This window comes from Lepisosteus oculatus, unplaced genomic scaffold (assembly GCF_040954835.1).
Source record: "Lepisosteus oculatus isolate fLepOcu1 unplaced genomic scaffold, fLepOcu1.hap2 HAP2_SCAFFOLD_78, whole genome shotgun sequence".
In the NCBI taxonomy this organism is placed as follows: Eukaryota; Metazoa; Chordata; class Actinopteri; order Semionotiformes; family Lepisosteidae; genus Lepisosteus; species Lepisosteus oculatus.
This window is the reverse complement of record NW_027168341.1, coordinates 539302-562500: the sequence shown is the minus strand read 5'-3', so window position 1 is coordinate 562500 and position 23199 is coordinate 539302. Positions and strand designations below refer to the sequence as shown.

The 23199-nt window shown below is 43.2% G+C and overlaps 2 non-coding genes across 2 annotated transcripts; both read right to left on the bottom strand.

The window, feature by feature from the left end:
* Positions 1 to 19680: 19680 nt before the first annotated feature.
* On the bottom strand, positions 19681 to 19754 carry trnat-agu (transfer RNA threonine (anticodon AGU)). The gene has a single exon. It is a non-coding gene; the product is annotated as a tRNA-Thr (tRNA).
* Positions 19755 to 20928: 1174 nt separating this feature from the next.
* trnag-ucc (transfer RNA glycine (anticodon UCC)) lies at positions 20929 to 21000 on the bottom strand. Its single transcript has one exon. It is a non-coding gene; the product is annotated as a tRNA-Gly (tRNA).
* Between the last annotated feature and the right edge of the window lie 2199 nt (positions 21001 to 23199).

Below are 23199 nucleotides of genomic sequence, written 5' to 3'. Positions count from 1 at the left end.
TTTTTCAAAGGGATCCCCAAAATTAGGGAAGTTAGGCAGCAGAAGGTTTACTGTGACCTGAGAAGGACCGGCATCCAATCACGGTGGTACACACACACACGCTCTCACTCATCTGAGCTACACGGCTATCAAGATGATCTCAGGTGCGCCGAGCTGGTACGGAACATATTGAACTGATCGACGACGAATTGTCTCTCAGACAGGCTTTTCACCTCTGAGCTCCCTGACTGACAGTGATCAGCTAGGTAGTGAAACAGTCAGCTGCTTCTAAGCCTTAAACAGCTGCATCTCGGCGCTTCCACGGAGAGATGATTTGAAAGCCGAACATCGCCTATTGGGAACACCTTTCTATCACTAGTTTAAGAGACTCTTAAGGTCTTGCAGAGGTGCCTGTCTAATAGCATGTGCTTTGCAAGCTATAGGTGTTTAGGCTGAGGCAGAATGCCTGTTAACAAAATGTTTTTCTAAAGGGGCCTCGCACTCTTTTCCAAGCAATGGTCACCATCCCCACCGAGTGTCACAATGTAGTCATGTCCTAGGACATCACCTGTTAGTCTCCATTTGTCTGCCACCAACACTTTAGGTTACGGAGTCACAACCGCACCCCGGAGACCAGAGGAGCCATTGGTGTTCTGGCGGCGCAGATTGGGCTGAAGGTGGGACGCTTGAATCTCGCTGTTGGAGGCCGTCTGAAACTGACCCAAGCCTTTCCCTTGAATTAAATGTAAATAAGAAATGAACCCCAGATGCACATGGAATCAATCACGTGTTTCCTTTGAGCCGTTTCAGAGACTGCTCCAGAGTTTACCTTGCACAGATGCGCAAAGATTAATGATGGGGGTGCACGCTTCCAGGCGTCTTACAACTGTAGGGACTGTTTAGAGACAATTCGTAGATTGTTCTCATTTCCCTCTATTCCCCGTGTTGCAGTGGTAGGATGACGTAAATTCCTGCTTCGACACGTAACGGCATTATAATCAAGTGCAGGAGCTGAGGGCTTTAGTTTTGTTTCGTTTTCCATGGCGTTCGTAAGCGCGCAAATCAAAGGCAATTCCTGCGTCTAACACGAATGTAAATGCTTTGGAAAGTGCAGTGTGGTGCAGCTTGTAAAATCCTTTTCCACATTTGTGGTTTGTTGATGTTTTTTCTGTCTGCCAAAGTTGCATTTTGACATCCGGACTGGGGGACTTCATCATTTGAACGTGAAGCCAGCCTTAAACCCTCTGAGGCATGTCTGTCTGCCGGCACGAATCTTGTGAAAGGTATTTTTTTTTTTAACGGAGAGCGACTTTAAAAAGGTTTCCGCAGCGACTTCGCACTCCGTGTTAGATTATAGGAGGAATGCGGCGGTAGCGAGCTCGCTTTTGTCATGGCCGAGTGGTTAAGGCGATGGACTCGAAATGCGTTGGGGCTTCCCCGCGCAGGTTCGGAACTTGCCGACTCCGGCGTCTGCCGCACGTCGCCTTGTGCCTGCGCGGCAAAGGCAAAGTGCCGCTTCTCCTTTCCCGGTACTATAAAAATGCTAAATCGCTTGGACCCGCTGCCATGGAAAGCAGTTCTTCAGATTACCACACATTCTGCGTTCGCACCTCTGGTGCTCTACTTATGCCTTTGAAAACCTAATGAATAAAGCTGAAAGAACCGACACGATATGTAGGTGCTCGTAAAGCACGCATTAAAGAACTGTTAACAGCAAGGGTTTCAGTGGGTTAACTGAGGAGAAGGCGTGATCGCTAATTGTTGACTTTTTATTTGGTGTTAGAAACACTCTTACTGTGCATGATGTGCAACAAATGTAGCCACAGAAATTGCATCACGCTTTCATGTATGCTATTGCAGACACCAACGTTGCCTAGATAGAAAACCGAAATAGCCGTGGGTTTGCTTGTTGGTCTGAAGGATCTCTCTTCGAATCTCTATCATTTGTCAATGGAAGTAAAAGGCGCTGCAATCTCATACGTTCAGAATCAAACCCGCAGCTGTTGTTCGACTTTATTTCTTGACTAATTACAACTGAGTGTCGCATGAGCAGTTACGTAAACTTGTCTGGTATATTTGAACACAAATGCCGTTCTTCAATTAAAACTAACAGTACATTGTCAGTGACATTCAGTTCTATACAAACAAGAGACAGACAAGAGAATATTTCTACCTTTCATGTGGACTACGTGTTGACTTACTGATCGGAATAATTGAAAAGTTCGGGTTCATAGCCGATGCAGTGCGTGCTAATTAGAACAACAGCAACGCTGAGCTCTCAGCACCGTACTGAGCCCAGGTGTTTTTCTAAAGCTGTCAGGTGCAGTTCATTTACATGAAGGAAATCTCTTACTGGGTACGATTACAATACAGTAAGTAGCACAGGCTACTTAGGGAGTAGCCTGATGCGTTTAAAAACGACCCGAGCCAGGCAGAAGTCGAACCTACAATCTCCTGATCCGTAGTCAGACGTGTTATCCATTGCACCACTGACCCTGGTGCAACACTGCAGGACTGCAACCCGGTGAGCTCAGCACTGCAACTAGTAAAATACCCCCGGTCCATTCTTTTCCAAAAGTGAGAAACACCTGTTTTCTACATTTTGTCTGTTTTAAAACCATATCTCTTTAAACCAAACCAAGAGTTTGTCTTTTGCTCTGATATTCTGATTCATTTCGATTTCAAAGAAAAAAAAAACTACCTTCCAAAGCATCATAAAATTGTCCCTTCTTCCAGACTCTACTTCTCTCTTGTAGTAGTACAGCAGACCTTTCCAGGTGAGCAGATCACAGAGTCCGAAATGAGCTTCCTCCATCAAGCAAAGTACCTGAACATGACTCTGTCATCATAAAAGCGCCCCTGTAATAAAGAAATTCAATCTGAAATCAAGAGGGCAGTTGCCTACTGAAATACAAGAAGTCATCAATTTTAACCTAGCAACACATTAAAGGCTGCATCTATACAAGTACGATTCTAGAAATGCTCGCCAGATTACGTTTTAAGAAGGAACTGCGCTTCAGGTTCTGCCGAGATCTTAACTCGGATGGCAGGATTCAGAGTCCGGAGTGCGGACTGATTGCGCACGGAGGGTCCATATACTGTGGATCCCTCAGTGATCTTCCGCGTATTCAAACCGCCAGCGTGTGACTCCCCTGTCCCCGTGACCTCATTGCTCTGCTCTCTCCTCTGTGCAGCCGAGCCCGATTCACGGTAAAGTGAAAAAAAAATATGCCCTCAACGTGAGATTTACTCTGGAGCGAGGATAGATGTTACCTTTTTATCATTGAACAGGATGTATGTGATGTGGCGACTAGGTTCAATTTTGTATCCTCTTTAAAAGATTAAGGAATGGGGTGAGCGTGATTTACCACCCTTTCAGCTAAGAACCCGACGTGCGCACCGTTTAAGCTGCATAGACTCGGTCGTTTAACTCTTCTCCATTAGCAGGGTTAAGGTTAAAGAAAAAAAACATTGCTGACTTCTTTTTTTTTTGCCAGCTGCTAGCGCTGATTAGCAAGGTTTGTATTTCATGTTTTGCAAGTTGCATCCATTTTAAGAAAAACAAGTCGTGTTAAAGACAGGAAATGAATACTTGCATTTAATTAAGTCTAGCCATAGGCGGTTATCCACTGGGATTCAGACCCAGGGTCTCCTGTTTACTAGACAGGCACTTTAACCAACTAAGCCACAGCGCCCCGGGAGTGCTGTCCTTTTGCAGCCACTTGGACACACCACTCAGACACATCTGCATTCGGTGTGTGCTCCGCCTGCTCGCTGAGCAAGTTGCCACCTTTACATACAATAGCAACATCGACACCAAGAGAAAGGATGACAAATGGCTTTTATCTGGAACTTTTCATGTCCAAGGAGCTCAATGTGCTTTCTGTGTACAACAGGGCCACTGAACTCCACGCTGGCCACTGAACCACAGCAGTGGCTTGCTGGCTTGACATCTCCCAAGGAAAATGTTGAAATCGCATGTGGAACAGGAAAATGACCCTCGAGTACGAGGGAAAAAAAAGAAAAAGATCATCTGGAGCGCGCCAACCCAGTTGGGACAGCCCAGTTTTGTTGACGAGGTGGCCGAGTGGTTAAGGCGATGGATTGCTAGTCCATTGTGCTTTGCACGCATGGGTTCAAATCCCATCCTTGTTGGTTTCCATGTCTGTTTCCATTCTGTTTTTGATCCCTATTGCTCAATGCACAGTGAAAGCATTGCATACATGTGTCTGACAATGAGAAATGGGCCCCTGAGACAGTCATTTGCCTGTTTCACAAATGATCGTATTTTACTAGAGATTCTGTTTGGGATTCAGATGTGCATTCGGACAGCAATCCCTTTCAAGAAATGATACGTTCTGGATGAGGTCAAAGGTGCATCATTTGGACACTTTGTGGGCTTGAAATACAAAGACAATCATGTTCTATGGTACAAGATAAATACAAAACTTAAGCTTTTATTATAATTAGATTTGTTTATAAAGCATAAGCAATCATTTATTACATTAATATATGTAAAAATAACATTTTAGCATCATACGTTTAGTATATTTAGTCCCTAATGCTGAAAGAAATGATCATAGAACATGACTTCTAACCTTACCTGCTGTGTTTTTGATCCCTATTGCTCAATGCACAGTGAAAGCATTGCATACATGTGTCTGACAATGAGAAATGGGCCCCTGAGACAGTCATTTGCCTGTTTCACAAATGATCGTATTTTACTAGAGATTCTGTTTGGGATTCAGATGTGCATTCGGACAGCAATCCCTTTCAAGAAATGATACGTTCTGGATGAGGTCAAAGGTGCTGGAACACTGTATTTAGGATGTGTTTGCAGTTATTCTGTGTTTCTAGCTTCAACCCAGTGATATATATATATATATGCTCACTGATTTTTTGGTACATGCCCAGGGCAATAATCATTATGAGGATTTATTTCCATATGTGCTAGAGGTAGTGTTGTGAAATTCTTCAACACACTGGATCGCAGGTTTAAACCTGCACTCTTACTCCTTAAATACCAACAAATGCAGATATGTGGCAATCATATTGTAGCGGACACTCATTTGCCTGTTTCACAAATGATCATATTTTACTAGAGATTCTGTTTGGGATACGGATGTGCATTCTGACAACAATCTCTTTCAAAAAATGATTTTACCTTATCGCAGCTTTGCCCCTCTTGCCTCTTTGGAAAATATCTCCATCTTGTGGTCGTTGTTGGTAATGTTTAGACAATATCTCCATCTTGTGGTCGTTGTTGGTAATGTCTAGACAATATCTCCATCATGTGGTCGTTGTTGGTAATGTCTTCTTATGCCCTTTTTTATTTCAATTCTTTATTAGTTGATTCTAGAATCTCTACAATAGAGCTGAAAATATCAGTTTTGTAGCAGACAATATGACATTAGTTATAGTCCAATTAAGACTTTATTACCCTGTTTGTAACATAACAAATTAAAATTGATTAAAACTAAGTTTGGAACACCAGGGAACATAAAAAATGATTTTTAGGAAAACCATGAGGTTCTCTGTGTCCGATGCCTGCAAGGGGAGAAAGCTAGAATCCTTTGCTTTTTCAAAATTTGAAAATAAACATCATATAACAACAGCTTTCATTCCTAGGAGTGAAAAATAACCATTTTTGAAGACATATTAGTTTCTAAAACACTACAATAAAGTTAAAAACATCCGTTTTATATTACTTTTAGTATTTTTAGTGAAATTAGTCATTTATTGCACTATTTTTAATATAATCTCGAATTAAAAGTGAATAGAATTAAGTTTGGAGCAACAAGGAACACAAAAAAAAAAGATTTTAAGGAAAAAAATGATGTCTTCTGTGCCAGGTGCCTGCAAGGGGAGAAAGCTAGAATCCTACCCAGGCTCCTGGAGTTCTGTCCTGGCTAAAGGAGGGTGAATCCATCCCCTTCAAAGCTCCATGAAAAAATGATCATTTAAAATTTGAAAAAAAAAAACATCATATAACAACAGTTTTCATTCATAGGAGTGAAAAACAACCATTTTTGAAGACATATTAGTTTCTAAAACACTACAATAAAGTTGAAAACATCCGTTTTATATTACATTAATTTTTGTGAAATTAGTCATTTATTGCACTATTTTTAATAAAATCTCTAATTAAAAGTGATTAAAATTAAGTTTGGAACAACAAGGAACAACACAAAAAAAAGATTTTAAGGAAAAAAATATTGTCTTCTGTGCCACGTGCCTGCAAGGGGAGAAAGCTAGAATCCTACCCAGGCTCCTGGAGCTCTGTCCTGGCTAAAGGAGGGTGAATCCATCCCATTCAAAGCTCCATGAAAAAATGATATTTTTAAATTTGAAAAAAAAAAAACATTATAGAACAACATCTCTTGGTCCACAGAGTGCAAAAATCCAACTTTGAAGAAAATCCATTGACTGATCCCCGAATCCTGAAGTTTCTTCGCATGATATCGGGCTTGCAACCACTTTCTGGAAAATTTTCAGCTCCATTGTAGAGATACTAGAATCAACTAATAGAGAATTAAAATAAAAAAGGGCATAAGAAGACATTACCAACAACGACCACAAGATGGAGATGTTGTCTAGACATTACCAACAAAGACCACAAGATGGAGATATTGTCTAGACATTACCAACAACGACCACAAGATGGAGATATTTTCCAAAGAGGCAAGAAGGGCAAAGCTGCGATAAGGTAAAATCATTTTTTGAAAGAGATTGTTGTCAGAATGCACATCCGTATCCCAAACAGAATCTCTAGTAAAATATGATCATTTGTGAAACAGGCAAATGAGTGTCCGCTACAATATGATTGCTACATATCTGCATTTGTTGGTATTTAAGGAGTAAGAGTGCAGGGGGTTTAAACCTGCGATCCAGTGTGTTGAAGAATTTCACAACACTACCTCTAGCACATATGGAAATAAATCCTCATAATGATTATTGCCCTGGGCATGTACCAAAAAATCAGTGAGCATATACATATATCGCTGTGTTGAAGCTAGAGACACAGAATAAGTGCAAACACATCCTAAATACAGTGTTCCTGCACCTTGACCTCATCCAGAATGTATCGTTTTTTGAAAGCGATTGCTGTCAGAATGCACAACTGAATCCCAAACAGAATCTCTAGTCAAATATGATCATTTGTGAAACAGGCAAATGAGTCTCTCAGGTGCCCATTGCTCATTTTCAGACACATTTATGCAATACTTTCACCATGCGTTGAGCAATAGGGATTAAAGATACCAGAGGTAAGGTTTAAAAGTGATTCTGAGGCGCAACACATCAGCGAAACAGCTAGGCATCTGAAATGCGGGGTTTGAGAGCCCTTCAGGGAACACCGTACCCTAAAGGTACCAGAAGTCCACTAGTATAAGCATTAAGTCACTGTCAGCCCTGTTGCAATGTGATTGCTACATATCTTCATTTCTTTGGTTTTTAAGGAGTAAGAGTGCAGGGGGTCTAAATCTGCGATCCAGTGTGTTGAAGTATTTCACAACACTACCTGTAGCCCGTCTGGAAATAAATCCTCATTCTGATTATTGACCTGGGCATGTACCAATAAATCACTGAGTATATATATATATCACTGTGTTGAAGCTAGAGACCTGTATGTAATAATATGATGCTAAATTGTTATTTTCACATGTAAGAAAACCGGCTCAGGGACGCCAAATATGTAATGTTGCCATAGCAAAATTAAATGTAGGGGGTCTCTGAAGGCACCAGTTCTGTAGGGTTTGGGCATTTACTGAGACAATTATTAATTGTAGCAGTAAATCACAAAGTTGATTCTTTTGATAGCTTTAGAATCCAACCATGTGACATAACTCAAACAACGCGCACACACAGGTACTAATACACGAGGATACATTTATTAATACATAAAATATGCATGTAAACCTAACAGATCTTATCAAGAGGGTTATCAGAATACAAAAGATATATATTCAGTCAGTTACGAAGTGTTACACATATCAAGAGGACATACGTTCAGTATATCATTCATTAAGACCGTTTCGTTAATGAACTTGGTTATAACTTCTACATTAGATACTCAAACAAGTACATAACTCTTAGGAATTAAATTGATATCAACTGGTTGGGATAACAATTGAATTCTCGAGCTGTAATGCATTGAAGTTGAATACTCATCCAATCTTTGGGGATTCAGATCTTCCTGCGGGCACAAAGAAACAGTTGCAGGCTGTTGCTGTCCAATCCGCGCTCTCTGGCTCCGTGCCAGGCTGTGCTGTGCGGCTTGCGACGCTGCACTGCTGATGCTCACTGTGGGCTTTAACTAGCAAAGTTTGTGCACAGGAGAAAAGATGACTGTGGGTCCCAGCAAGTCAGGAAGAGGACCGGTTCGTTTCTGATGAAGAGCTAGTTCTGAATAGTGATTCAGCTGTCCACAGTTCCGACCTGTTCACAAGGCCTGCTGCTGGTGCTAACCTCGGGTGGATCCTCTGGTTATTCTCTGGCAACCTCCGCTCTAGACTCTTAGAACAAAGGAAAGTTCTGGCACTCGTACACACTGGCCGTTCCGTGGTTGTCCGGGCTGAGTCTCAGGATGGTCAGGAGGCGCGCTGCGAGAATGTCCTGCCCTTGGGAGCCTTCTGCTCCTGGGCTGTCCTGCCCTGGAATTCTCCTTTGAATTCCCTTTAGAATTGTCCACAGAATCCTCTGAATCCTCCCTTCTGAATCTTACTGAATCTCACAGGCTCTCTGTGTTGCCTGTTTTTACCTGGAGGAACTTCAGCTCATTGATTGGCTGAAAGTTCCATGGGCATCAGAGTCCCACGTGGGTTACTCGGCCCTACCAGTCCCTGATTGATTGATCAAGGTGAGATATGAGTCACTTAGTCCTGACACTTAGTAATGCAGTCCAGATGTCCAACTGGCACTCCCTAGACAGATAGGCGCCAATGGATGACCATTGATCATGATAGCCAGGCTTAGCTAAGTGCATCCCCCTTTGGGAGCTGTCCTAGGACCTTAAATCACCCTGCAGAACAGTTTCTCTGTGGCTGCACCACAGAGATGAACAGAGAAATGGGGCCTCATTTGGGAAGGCTCAGAACACTTAATTCTGCCTTATTAATAAGCCTCGCCGCTACATATCCCCCCTTTTTGAAGGTCATGAGGTCCTGAGGCGTTGTTGCCTTCAAAACAAAACAGAGTTAAGTGATGTCCCTTGCCATTAGAACATTAATCTTAAATGTCCACATTACTCCTCGAGAATTCATACCGGAACCAGCGTTGGATACAAACAGGATGAATAACATCTGGAGTATGTATAAACACGGTAGGAGACATTATCTAAGTCTAGGAATTACACATCAGGAAGTTCACTGTCAATATCTGATACCTCTGTAGTACATATTTGGGGAGAAATCACTTCCTTTCTTTTGACATGCTACCTTTGACTCATTCATGCTACCCAGATTACATTTTGATGCAAGAGTACAGCATTCAGAGTACACTGTCAGTCATGATCCAGCTTCCCAGCAGCAGTGTTACAATAACAACAGTTCCTGTTCCCAGCCCCGCGATAAACCACAACACCTGTGTTGGGTATCTGCTTGGGTGGTTTGGAGGTTTGTTCCATTAAAGCAAACTAACTACCTGTACCTCTTCAGGGCTTACTGTTTCTTGGATTTCTATCCAATTCAATAGTGTGGCACCTGAAGGCATCCATGACCTCAAGTTTGGTCTTATGTTGTCTGGTTCCAGACCGTACAGTGTTAAGTTACCATGCTGTACTATGGCCTCCTCGGGAACTTGCAGGAAAACTGTTTGATTAGGTAGCTGCATTGTGGTAGCTGTATCATGCCTGTCACAAGTCATAGTGTCAGTTAAATGTGGTGTGCTGACCAGCCATTTACTTCCTACCTGCTCTTCATGGGGTTCATTAACCTCCCTCTGCTCGTTAGTAGCTTTACACCCTTCATTGGTGAATCGTTTAGACACAGCCAATGGATAGCTTTGGTGGCCATACCCATCTCAAGATTTGGAACCAAATTCAATCTTGGATTGCCTTCTGGGTGAGCTATGAGCGATGGGGTTAATGTCACATACTCCTCTACTGAGAAGAGTGGAATCAAGTGGGTTGGGAATCGTGCCGTGGTTAGACTAGCTACAGTGGCACTAAGCTCCCTTAATAGGTCTTGTGTCAACATTCTGGCCTGTTGCACACAAGCATAAACCCACTGTATAACACCAACAATCATGTCCACTGGTTGGGGAATAAGGTTTAACCCTGTTGCATAGGAAATTGCCTGTAGGGTTTTCCCTAAGCTTTCCAACTTTTGCTGCTGTCGATACAGTCTGTCACTACCCTCCGGCATCTCTGACCCCTGCCTTCTTGGGGCAGTCAGGGTGAGAGTGCCAGTAGCACACAAACCTACCAGAAAAAAGCAAACGTGCAACAGTGGCGGCAGCAATCAGTCCTCCCAAAAGTCTTTTCGGGTGGCTGATCCCAGTCATCTCCTTCTGAGTGACTGTCGCCTTTCTAAGCTGGTGCAGCGTGTACATGGTGTCTTTCTCAGTATGCCCTGTGGCATCTTGGGCACCAACATCCTGGAAATATGGGGAGATCTGACGCAGCTGCTGATGCTGCTCCTCCTTTTCCAGGGCATCTGCTTTTTCGATTTGTTCATGCCTGTGCTCTAGGAACCCTGCAGGGGGTGGTGCAGCGGTAGAGCATGCCTGACCCTCGGCTGAGTGGTCATCTGGAGCACCTGAGTGATCTGGGATTGTTACCCCATTCTCACTGTTCAGGTCCACCCTGCACACTTCCTGATTGAGGAATCCCTCTATCGGCATGTTTACAATCGTTCGCTGGGCGTGGGTGTAGGACACCTGCTCGCTCCCCCCTTCCCTTGCTAGGGGTTCAGGGAGCTGCCCCAGCACTGGGATAGCTAGTTCACTGTCTTTGAACTTACTATCACTCACCAGGCCCATGTCAGTGCAGGCGGGGATTCTGACACCCCTCTTTGCGATGTCCTGCACTGGCAGGCGGGTGACTTGACCATCCAGCTCCAGTCTGGCTGAACCACTGTTGGTCAGACTCAGACTGACAGACTGAGCTGGTGGCTGTAAGAAAACCGGCTCGGCTTTCATTCCCTGTCCCTTCTGGGGGACTGGGTGTGTTGGCAACCCTGCCGTTGAGGCAGGAACAATCAGGTCAGTCTCACTCACTACCTGGTAGTTGTGAGAAATAATGTTACCTGACTGCAGGTTCCCTGGGTCACAGCAGAGGGAATCGGCATCTGGGATCAGGTGTGTCCACAGCGCAGTAGTCTCAGCGTCCAGCTGGACCTCCTGTCTAACCTGTGAATGTTGCACCAGGGGCACCTGGCGGTGGCCCTGTGACAGCTGCTCAAGCAGATCCTTACTAATAGAGGACCTCTCAGGGCTAAGGGTGAGGGCTACATCACCAACCTGCTCTCCTGCCATCTGGATCCCTTCCACCACTGCAGGGTGGTGTTCCTGACCCCTCTTGGGTGCCAGGGTGCACAGGGAAAGCTCCTTTTCATCGCCAGGTGGGGAGATCTGCTCCTCTTTAGGGATGTAAAAGGTGTGTGCTTTACCTGGTGGATCAGGCGGCTGCTTGGAGCACCGCTCCTGTGGCATGGAGGCTGTTGGGACCTTGGCCGGGACACGACTTCCCTGTACAGTGCCTTGCGAAAGTATTCGGCCCCCTTGAACTTTTCAACCTTTTGCCACATTTCAGGCTTCAAACATAAAGATATAATTTTTTTATTTTATGTGAAGAATCACCAACAAGTGGGACACAATTGTGAAGTGGAACGAAATCTATTGGATTTTTGAAACTTTTTTAACTAATAAAAAAATGAAAAGTGGGGCGTGCAAAATTATCCGGCCCCCTTGCGTTAATACTTTGTAGAGCCACCTTTTGCTGCGATTACAGCTGCAAGTCGCTTGGGGTATGTCTCTATCAGTTTTGCACATCGAGAGACTGAAATTCTTGCCCATTCTTCCTTGCAAAACAGCTCGAGCTCAGTGAGGTTGGATGGAGAGCGTTTGTGAACAGCAGTTTTCAGCTCTTTCCACAGATTCTCGATTGGATTCAGGTCTGGACTTTGACTTGGCCATTCAAACACCTGGATACGTTTATTTGTGAACCATTCCTTTGTAGATTTTGCTGTATGTTTGGGATCATTGTCTTGTTGGAAGATAAATCTCCGTCCCAGTTTCAGGTCTTTTGCAGACTCCAACAGGTTTTCATCCAGAATGGTCCTGTATTTGGCTGCATCCATCTTCCCCTCAATTTTAACCATCTTCCCTGTCCCTGCTGAAGAAAAGCAGGCCCAAACCATGATGCTGCCACCACCATGTTTGACAGTGGGGATGGTGTGTTGAGGGTGATGAGCTGTGTTGCTTTTACGCCAAACATATCGTTTTGCATTGTGGGCAAAAAGTTCGATTTTGGTTTCATCTGACCAGAGCACCTTCTTCCACATGTTTGGGGTGTCTCCCAGGTGGCTTGTGGCAAACTTTAGACGAGACTTTTTATGGATATCTTTGAGAAATGGCTTTCTTCTTGCCACTCTTCCATAAAGGCCAGATTTGTGCAGTGTAAGACTGATTGTTGTCCTATGGACAGACTCTCCCACCTCAGCTGTAGTTCTCTGCAGTTCATCCAGAGTGATCATGGGCCTCTTGGCTGCATCTCTGATCAGTCTTCTCCTTGTCTGAGCTGAAAGTTTAGAGGGACGGCCAGGTCTTGGTAGATTTGCAGTGGTCTGATACTCCTTCCATTTCAAGATGATCGCTTGCACAGTGCTCCTTGGGATGTTTGAAGCTTGGGAAATCTTTTTGTATCCAAATCCGGCTTTAAACTTCTCCACAACAGTATTACGGACCTGCCTGGTGTGTTCCTTGGTCTTCATGATGCTCTCTGCGCTTTCAACAGAACCTTGAGACTATCACAGAGCAGGTGCATTTATACAGAGACTTGATTACACACAGGTGGATTCTATTTATCACCATCAGTCATTTAGGACAACATTGGATCATTCAGAGATCCTCGCTGAACTTCTGGAGTGAGTTTGCTGCACTGAAAGTAAAGGGGCCGAATAATTTTGCACGCCCCACTTTTCATTTTTTTATTAGTTAAAAAAGTTTCAAAAATCCAATAGATTTTGTTCCACTTCACAATTGTGTCCCACTTGTTGGTGATTCTTCACATAAAATAAAAAATTTATATCTTTATGTTTGAAGCCTGAAATGTGGCAAAAGGTTGAAAAGTTCAAGGGGGCCGAATACTTTCGCAAGGCACTGTATATCCGGGGAACAAGGAAATATTTTTATTTCTTGTCCAGAGGGAACAGAAGGAATCTCCACATAGGCTTCTGTGTTCGGTGGGCACTGTGTGAGCACAGTCTGCCTCTTGGCCCCCCTTTCCTTCTGTACAGAAGGCTTAGGAGCCTTGACCTGTTTCCACACTTTGCCTTTCTGGTGATCCACCAAAGGTTCCTCTCTGAGTCGCATGCCCTTTTCTTTTTCAACCCGTTTGAGCTTGCCGTGTGACATCAAACACCTTTCAACCTCAGTGTCAATCAGTGTCTCACAGTGTAAGACATCTCCCATGGCAGCCTTGAGGTAAAAGCTTCTTGCTTTTCCTCTGTGTTTTACTGCCTGCTCTGTGACTTCAGGGGTGGAGTCAGCACTCACTTGGGAGTGGCTGAATTCATCCAGGCAGGAACCCTTCTGCTCAATCAGATAGACTGAGGGAGGGAGAGGGGGCGGGTCTCCGCCTCCTCATGGAGAGTATCAGCTCATTCACGCTTCCGGCAGCCTTGGGGAGCGGTTGTCCCTGTCCTAATAAAGCTTGTTCAAGCCTGGCCAGGCGGGTGGCTACTGAATCCTTTTGTTCAGCTTTATCTAGCCCTTTCCCTCCCCCGGTGTTCTCATGGCACTTAGGACGCTGGGTGTGGTCCTGTGTGCATGCTTTGGAACGGGGCTTAGCCAGCTCAGGAGCCTGTGCTCCTTCGAGCAGGGGGGAATTAACCCTGCTGGCTCTGACGGCAAACACAGTCACTTTAACAGCTTTTTGCTCAGAGCGACTTTGGACATCATACTCCCAGGCTTTCTGCACGAATCTCTTAATATCAGTCATTTTCATGGTCTGTGCATCTGTATGCATTAAGATCATCTTTCTGACTGACGGGTGGAGATTCGCAATGAATAAACCCTTGAAATGTGTGTTCTCTTCGCAACCCTCATCATTTCGCCCTGCAAAATAAGTTCGTCTAAGTCTCTCGTAATATTCGCGAGGGGACTCTGCTCTCTTGTGCTTAATGTTAAGAGCGGCGGCTATCGCAGCAGTCGGGTCAATAAACGCACTGTTTTCTTCGATAAGTGCTTGACAAAGCTGCTCAAAATCATTACAGACTTCTTTCATCTGCCTAGCCATCCACTCATGTACAGCTCTGCTGGTAGTTTTCCTGACCAGAAACACTTTCTCCTGTTCTGTGGCGTTTGGCAGATACTGCAGGGTATACCTGAGGTCCTGAATATAACTCTCGATATTATTCTTTGACACTGCGGGGTCAAATCTCTCTATGTCCTTCGCTAGCTCTCTCAGAGAATGGAGATTTATCCTTCTAGCTTCTCCGCTGACGGAGATATGGAAGAGATCGTGGTCAGACCTGTCGCTGCTAGAGAGAGTGCTTAATAGCGACTCGAATTCAGACCTTTTAGCAACCATCGTTAAACTTAAAGAGTATTACTTTTAAGTACGAAATCACAGTTTTACCACAGAAAACCACAAGATCAAGTATGCAATCAACCCGGTAGATCGCAAAAGATCACAAAACAATCAAGCACTGCTTAAAGAGCAAGGGGAACTTTTTTTTCTTTCGGCTTTCAGCACACCGTATTGTTGTGTATGAAACCCGCGGCGTTTTATATTGAATTATTCCGCTTGGTTGACTCATTTCAGTCTTGCCACGCCCACCCAGGGACGCCAAATAATGTAAGAAAACCGGCTCAGGGACGCCAAATATGTAATGTTGCCATAGCAAAATTAAATGTAGGGGGTCTCTGAAGGCACCAGTTCTGTAGGGTTTGGGCATTTACTGAGACAATTATTAATTGTAGCAGTAAATCACAAAGTTGATTCTTTTGATAGCTTTAGAATCCAACCATGTGACATAACTCAAACAACGCGCACACACAGGTACTAATACACGAGGATACATTTATTAATACATAAAATATGCATGTAAACCTAACAGATCTTATCAAGAGGGTTATCAGAATACAAAAGATATATATTCAGTCAGTTACGAAGTGTTACACATATCAAGAGGACATACGTTCAGTATATCATTCATTAAGACCGTTTCGTTAATGAACTTGGTTATAACTTCTACATTAGATACTCAAACAAGTACATAACTCTTAGGAATTAAATTGATATCAACTGGTTGGGATAACAATTGAATTCTCGAGCTGTAATGCATTGAAGTTGAATACTCATCCAATCTTTGGGGATTCAGATCTTCCTGCGGGTACAAAGAAACAGTTGCAGGCTGTTGCTGTCCAATCCGCGCTCTCTGGCTCCGTGCCAGGCTGTGCTGTGCGGCTTGCGACGCTGCGCTGCTGATGCTCACTGACCGGCTAGTTAGTGTTGGCTTTAACTAGCAAAGTTTGTGCACAGGAGAAAAGATGACTGTGGGTCCGAGCAAGTCAGGAAGAGGACCGGTTCGTTTCTGATGAAGAGCTAGTTCTGAATAGTGATTCAGCTGTCCACAGTTCCGACCTGTTCACGAGGCCTGCTGCTGGTGCTAACCTCGGGTGGATCCTCTGGTTATTCTCTGGCAACCTCCGCTCTAGACTCTTAGAACAAAGGAAAGTTCTGGCACTCGGACACACTGGCCGTTCCGTGGTTGTCCGGGCTGAGTCTCAGGATGGTCAGGAGGCGCGCTGCGAGAATATCCTGCCCTTGGGAGCCTTCTGCTCCTGGGCCGTCCTGCCCTGGAATTCTCCTTTGAATTCCCTTTAGAATTGTCCACAGAATCCTCTGAATCCTCCCTTCTGAATCTTACTGAATCTCACAGGCTCTCTGTGTTGCCTGTTTTTACCTGGAGGAACTTCAGCTCATTGATTGGCTGAAAGTTCCATGGGCATCAGAGTCCCACGTGGGTTACTCGGCCCTACAAGTCCCTGATTGATTGATCAAGGTGAGATATGAGTCACTTAGTCCTGACACTTAGTAATGCAGTCCAGATGTCCAACTGGCACTCCCTAGACAGATAGGCGCCAATGGATGACCATTGATCATGATAGAAAGGCTTAGCTAAGTGCATCCCCCTTTGGGAGCTGTCCTAGGACCTTAAATCACCCTGCATGAATAGTCTCTCTGTGGCTGCACCACAGAGATGAACAGAGAAATGGGGCCTCATTTGGAAAGGCTCAGAACACTTAATTCTGCCTTATTAATAAGCCTCGCCGCTACACACATATATTAATGTAATAAATGATTGCTTATGCTTTATAAATAAATCTAATTAAAATAAAAGCTTAAGTTTTGTATTTATCTTGTACCATAGAACATGATTTTCTTTGTATTTCAAGCCCACAAAGTGTCCAAATGTTCTATGATCATTTCTTTCATCATTAGGGACTAAATATACCAAACGTATGATGCTAAAATCCTGAAAAAAGGATAGGCTCCATTTCGTCAGTAGATTGGAGTCCAAAACTGATTTGGGTCAATATACATTACCTTTGAAGATAAGGTACAGTCTACTGTAGGGAACCATCAACTTAGAAAGCATTGGCCTTCCCTGGGGGTCAGGTAGGTGCAAAAGATAAACCTTTATCCTATCTTTATCTTAAGATAAGTGTCCAAGCAGTATTTTTCCAAGTTTCACCAAGCTCATCATGTTGCCATAGTAGACAAAGTTCTATAAAATGTTAAATAACTTTAGAAAAAAGCATCTTGGTCTTTCAGTACTGTACAAGGTGAATTAAACTGTCCCTGGTAATAAAAAGTAATTAGAAGCATCCCAGAAACATCCCAGCATCCCAGAAACATTCTAGAAACATTCTATCTCTAGAAACATTAGCTGTTTTATATCATGTAATTTAGTGTGATGTTGTCAGAATTCAAGGACATTATCACACACAGAAATTGGTTCAGTTAAATCTAAAAAACACACCTAAACATGGGTTTAAATGTAAAATAGAAGTCTTACCTCTTGTCAAAAGATTTAATTCAAGAAGCGATGTAATAAATGATTGCTTATGCTTTATAAACAAATCTAATTAAAATAAAAGCTTAAGTTTTGTATTTATCTTGTACCATATAACATGGTTTTCTTTGTATTTCAATACCACAAAGTGTCCAAATGACACACTACATGATATAAGGAAGATTATCACATGCATATCGGTATTATCTTTCTTATGAAAATGCATTCCTTTCATTACATTTTACTTTTTAAAATGAACTCAAATTGTGTATAATGTAATAATGTAAGTAGAATAGATTCTAACAATATAATGATCCAGTGTGTTGCACTACTTCACTGCTTCACTGCTCTATGCCGTCTGGAAATAAATCCTCAGACTGCTCACTGCCCTGGGCTTGTACCAATAAATTACAGGAGCACGTCTATATATCACTGCGTTGAAGCAGAAGACACACAATCACTGCAAACACATCCTAAATACAGTGTTCCAACACCTTTGACCTCATCCAGAACGTATCATTTATTGAAAGGGATTGCTGTCAGAATGCACATCTGAATCCCAAACAGAATCTCTAGTAAAATACGATCATTTGTGAAACAGGCAAATGACTGTCTCAGGGGCCCATTCCTCATTGTCAGACATATGTATGCAATGCTTTCACCGTGCATTGAGCAATAGGGATTAAAAACACCGCAGGTAAGGTTAGATGTCATGTTCTATGATCATTTCTTTCAGCATTAGGAACTAAATATACTAAACGTATGATACTAAAATGTTATTTTCACATATATTAATGTAATAAATGATTGCTTATGCTTTATAAATAAATCTAATTAAAATAAAAGCTTAAGTTTTGTATTTATCTTGTACCATAGAACAAGATTTTCTTTGTATTTCAAGCCCACAAAGTGTCCTTTGATCTCTTATCTGTGGTAATCCACAATGACCCCGTTCTTCAGGTGATTCATCATGTCCTCCCTCGTCTGTTGAGAGGCCATCCCGATCTCTTCTGCCGTGGCATGCTTCATACACGCTCTCTTGAAGTGAGCAGGAAGCTGATCAAAAGTATTCAGGCACATCTTGCACACCAGGGGAATCCTCGCGGGTTTCCTTTGAAAATAAATAATACCATCTGTGTATAGAAACAAGCTAAGACTGATTTCTTAAATTATCCTTAAAATTCTCTCTCATAGTTTGAGCATAATGATTTTATTGCATTTATATAAGAATTGCTCATTGCTCCAAAATAAATAATGGTTTCATAAAAAAGTGAACACTTACTTGGTCTCAGTCACAGACTTTCCAATAGAAGCCATTGTGGAGTTCAGCAACTGCAGGTCCTAGAAGTGGGGAAGGAATTTTAAAAGAGAAATTGAATTACAATACAGAAGGAATGGCTGAGGGTTCACTGAAATATATAAATATACAAATTCCAAAGACTGAGTCCATATAGAAACAACTACTTTTCATTTTCAGTATAAGAAAAAAAAAACATTATCTTCCAAAGCATCATAAAATTGTCCCTTCTTCCAGACTCTACTTCTCTCTTGTAGTAGTACAGCAGACCTTTCCAGGTGAGCAGATCACAGAGTCCGAAATAAGCTTCCTCCATCAAACAAAGTACCTGAACATGACTCTGTCTTCATAAAAGCGCCCCTGTAATAAAGAGATTAAATCCAAAATCAAGAGGGCAGTTGCCTACTGAAATACAAGAAGTCATCAATTTTAACCTAGCAACACATTAAAGGCTGCATCTATACAAGTGCGATTCTAGAAATGCTCACCAGATTACGTTTTAAGAAGGAACTGCACCTCAGGTTCCGCTGAGATCTTAACTCGGATGGCAGGATTCAGAGTCCGGAGTGCGGACTGATGGCGAACGGAGGGTCCACATACTGTGGATCCCTCAGTGATCTTCCGCGTATTCAAACCGCCAGCGTGTGACTCCCCTGTCCCTGTGACCTCATTGGTCTGCTCTCTCCTCTGTGCAGCCGAGCCCGACTCACGGTAAAGTGAAAAAAAAGATGCCCTCAACGTGAGATTTACTCTGGAGCGAGGATAGATGTTACCTTTTTATCATTGAACAGGATGTATGTGATGTGGCGACTAGGTTCAATTTTGTATCCTCTTTAAAAGATTAAGGACTGGGGTGAGTGTGATTTACCACCCTTTCAGCTAAGAACCCGACTTGCGCATCGTTTAAGCTGCATTGACTCAGTCGTTTAACTCTTCTCCATTAGCAGGGTTAAGGTTAAAGAAAAAAACATTGCTGACTTCTTTTTTTTTTGCCAGCCGCTAGCGCTGATTAGCAAGGCTTGTATTTCATGTTTTGCAAGTTGCATCCATTTTAAGAAAAACAAGTCGCGTTAAAGACAGGAAATGAATACTTGCATTTAATTAAGTCTAGCCGTAGGCGGTTGTCTGTAATGACCAGTTCTGTTCGAGAAGACACAACAAAGAAGGCACCGCTGGGATTCGAACCCAGGATCTTCTGTTTACTAGGCAGGCGCTTTAACCAACTAAACCACGGCGCCCCAGGAGTGCTGTTCTTTTGCAGCCACTTGGACACACCACTCAGACACATCTGCATTCGGTGTGTGCTCCGCCTGCTTGCTGAGCAAGTTGCCACCTTTACATACAATAGCAACATCGACACCAAGAGAAAGGATGACAAATGGCTCTTATCTGGAACTTTTCATGTCCAAGGAGCTCAATATGCTTTCTGTGTACAACAGGGCCACTGAACTCCACACTGGCCACTGAACCACAGCAGTGGCTTGCTGGCTTGACATCTCCCAAGGAAAATGTTGAAATCACATGTGGAACAGGAAAATGACCCTCGAGTACGAGGGAAAAAAAAGAAAAAGATCATCTGGAGCGCGCCAACCCATGTCCGGACAGCCCAGTTTCGTCAACAAGGTGGCTGAGTGGTTAAGGTGATGGACTGCTAATTCATTGTGCTCTGCAGTCATGGGTTCAAATCTCATTCTCGTCGCTCTCCATGTCTGACACATGTGCCTGTTTGACGTCGGCCCTCCTGTTGCTTGCTCCGGTGCTAGAGCCGTACATTTTCTAGCGGTGGCTGAACATGGTATAGTAGGCCAACGTCGGTATCGAGCAGTGACAGTAACAGTACTTACTGCGCCCCATAAGAAATCGTTTGTCCCTGTTCAAAAGAGATTGTGCGATGTCCTGCGGCGTTCGTAAAGCAAACCTTTGACAGTTTGAAAAGAGGAATTTATTCTGCTTCCTGTGCGTGCAGTAGTTACAAAGTTGAACGTCTTTACACGATCTGCTGCAGTTTTCAGTGGGCGGGCTTTGTCAGATGGCTTGAAAAAACGCACTGTGTTTCGGCTGAACTCCACACTCATGAGCAGTGTCCTGCATGTTTTCTGTGTATAGCTGTCTTTTAACGCATACAGAATTCATTTGAAATCATTGATTTCTCCAATTAACAAGGGTCCCTTTTTGAACCTGCGAGAAGCATTCTTTCAATGTAACAGATTTACTCCGGGGAAAGCCAGCATGACATTGAGAGTAGCTCAAGCTTTCAGCACCCATATTGGACTGCGTGTATGCAGACACCACTCAGAATCCCCTGTAAGATTCTCCCTCAATTCCGTTTTTCAGTGCTTTAGCTCTTTCAAAAGGCTTCGCTTTGCTAGTCACAATCCAAGGCTCATGATAGCATTTGAAAACATTCACCACTGCGTTGGCCGGGAATCGAACCCGGGTCAACTGCTTGGAAGGCAGCTATGCTCACCACTATACCACCAACGCATGCCCACAGGAAGTCTGCAGGACACCACCAGAGAATGCTTTTTTAAAAAAAAATTTTATTAAACATAGAATTTACAAATACAAATACAACAAGAGGATCAGAGTCATGTACAAGAGAAAAAAAATGCAGCAGAAAAAAGCATTTAACTACCAGAGGTAATTAAGTAATTATGTGATCAAATTGTATATTTTACATGTATCATATTTTCCTTGCTTTAATATTTCTCAATTATTTATAAACTTTAGTTTCAACATGCATGCGTTTCCTGTAAAAAATAAAACTCAGCACACAGTTTTTCTTTTAACAACATTTCGAGTACCTCTGGCATTCATGAAAAAGACATACACAAAAGCAAATAACTAACTCTAAGACTGTCTAAACTATTGAGTTTTTCAAAGAACCAGAACTATAACAGTCCTTAACACTTAACTACACCATTCCAAACTAACACTAAAGAAACACTAGTATATACTGGTATAACAAATAAAACCAAACATAATCATTAACTGAGCAGTCACTGGGAGCAAATCTCCTTCCCGTCCACAAAGGCCCTCGCTCCCACAAAGTAGGCTCTCCTCCCCTCTCTTCTGGCAGCTTCAACCTGGGGCCACAGCTGGTTCCTGGTACTCCTGTCCGCAGCAGACAGGTCCTCTGCAAACCTCAGTTTGTTCCCATTCAAATACTCATTCCCCCTCGCCGCTCGCCACAGCATGTCCCTCGCCGTCCTCTTGGTGAACTGTATTATAATCGATCTGGGGAGCACTTGCCCAGACATGTTCGCTCTCCCGAGCTTGTGAACAAAGTCAATGGCCGATATTACGTCCTCCTGGTCCGGCAGGGTCCTTTTACAGATACCCTTCACTGTTGCAACAAGGTCCTTATCACGTTCCTCTTTAACTCCAAATAATTTTAAATTCCATCATCGACGGTATCTATCTACATCGTTCACTTTCAATTCAAGTTCTTTAATATGCTTTTCTTGTTTGGTATTTACTTGTTTAAGAACTTTTACTTCACTCTTTAAGTCTTCAACCTCTTTAAACACACAGTCCATGGACTTTTTAAGACTTTCGATTGCGACTGTATTAGATCAAGTCATTTCCTTCAGCTCACCCATGCTCTGTGCCATCATGTTGAAGATGTTGGTCTGGAGCTCCTCCAGCGTCAGGTTGCCCCTTCCTCTCTTGGCTGCCGGGGTTTTCACAGGTGTGCTGGGCAGGGACTCCGGCTCTTCCTCTGGCAGCTGAGTCTCACTTGGGCTGCGAGCGCTCGCGTACGAGCGCATCTCCAGCACTCTTTCCACGTCCCCTCCAGCTGCTTCACTTTTCCCTTTAGTTGCCATCAATTTTCTTGTAGTGCTATACATATACGATTGAGGTATCTTAGAGTTCTCCTTCGAAGACCCAGCACTCTCTTTTCTTTTCCCAGTGTTACTCATATCGAAATTCTTAAACCTAAAAAAAATAGTTTTTTTTTCTTTCAATTATAACTGAAGTTTAAACAAGTAGTGTTAAGTCCTTATTTTTCTGTAGTCAAAAAAAGCAAAAATTAACATTCAGGTCATGAAAAACTCAAAAAAAATCCTCAACCACTAAACTTTACCTCCCACCTGAGCGCCATCTTGAACGCCCCTACCACCAGAGAATGCTCAAGATTTCGGAAGCTGTCTCCGGGACGTTCTGATTCCACACATCCTGAATAAATCATGATATTGTTAGTTGCTGTAGCTAGACGTTCAAATGAGTTTCATGGCCAGATGGACTGTTTCCTCCAGCGGTATAGTATTGCAGTGAGACAGCACGATGCCTGCAAGACTATGTCACGCTAAACGCCACAGATTGTGTTTGTCCGTTCGTGTCAGTCATCCTGCAGCCACGGGAAGTGGGACACAAACATGCCGCAATGCTTTCAAGACGTTAGGATTTGTTTGTGCAACATCCGAGAAGAGTACTTGTGGCTTGAATGTGAACTGTACGTGCCCACCCCCTTTCCTCTGTAGTGCATGAGTTCCTCCCGGCATGCCCTTCGTCATTGTTCTGTCATCTTGTATTTAAAGGGTTGTATTTCTGCTGCTGAAAAGAATCAACGGGTTTCTTTGTTCCCAACGGAGCCCTTGTCTGTCATGAAATTCTTCAAAACCTCAAGCTAGAAGAAGACGACAAATATGAAGCGTTACAGCAACGACATGCCATGAGACG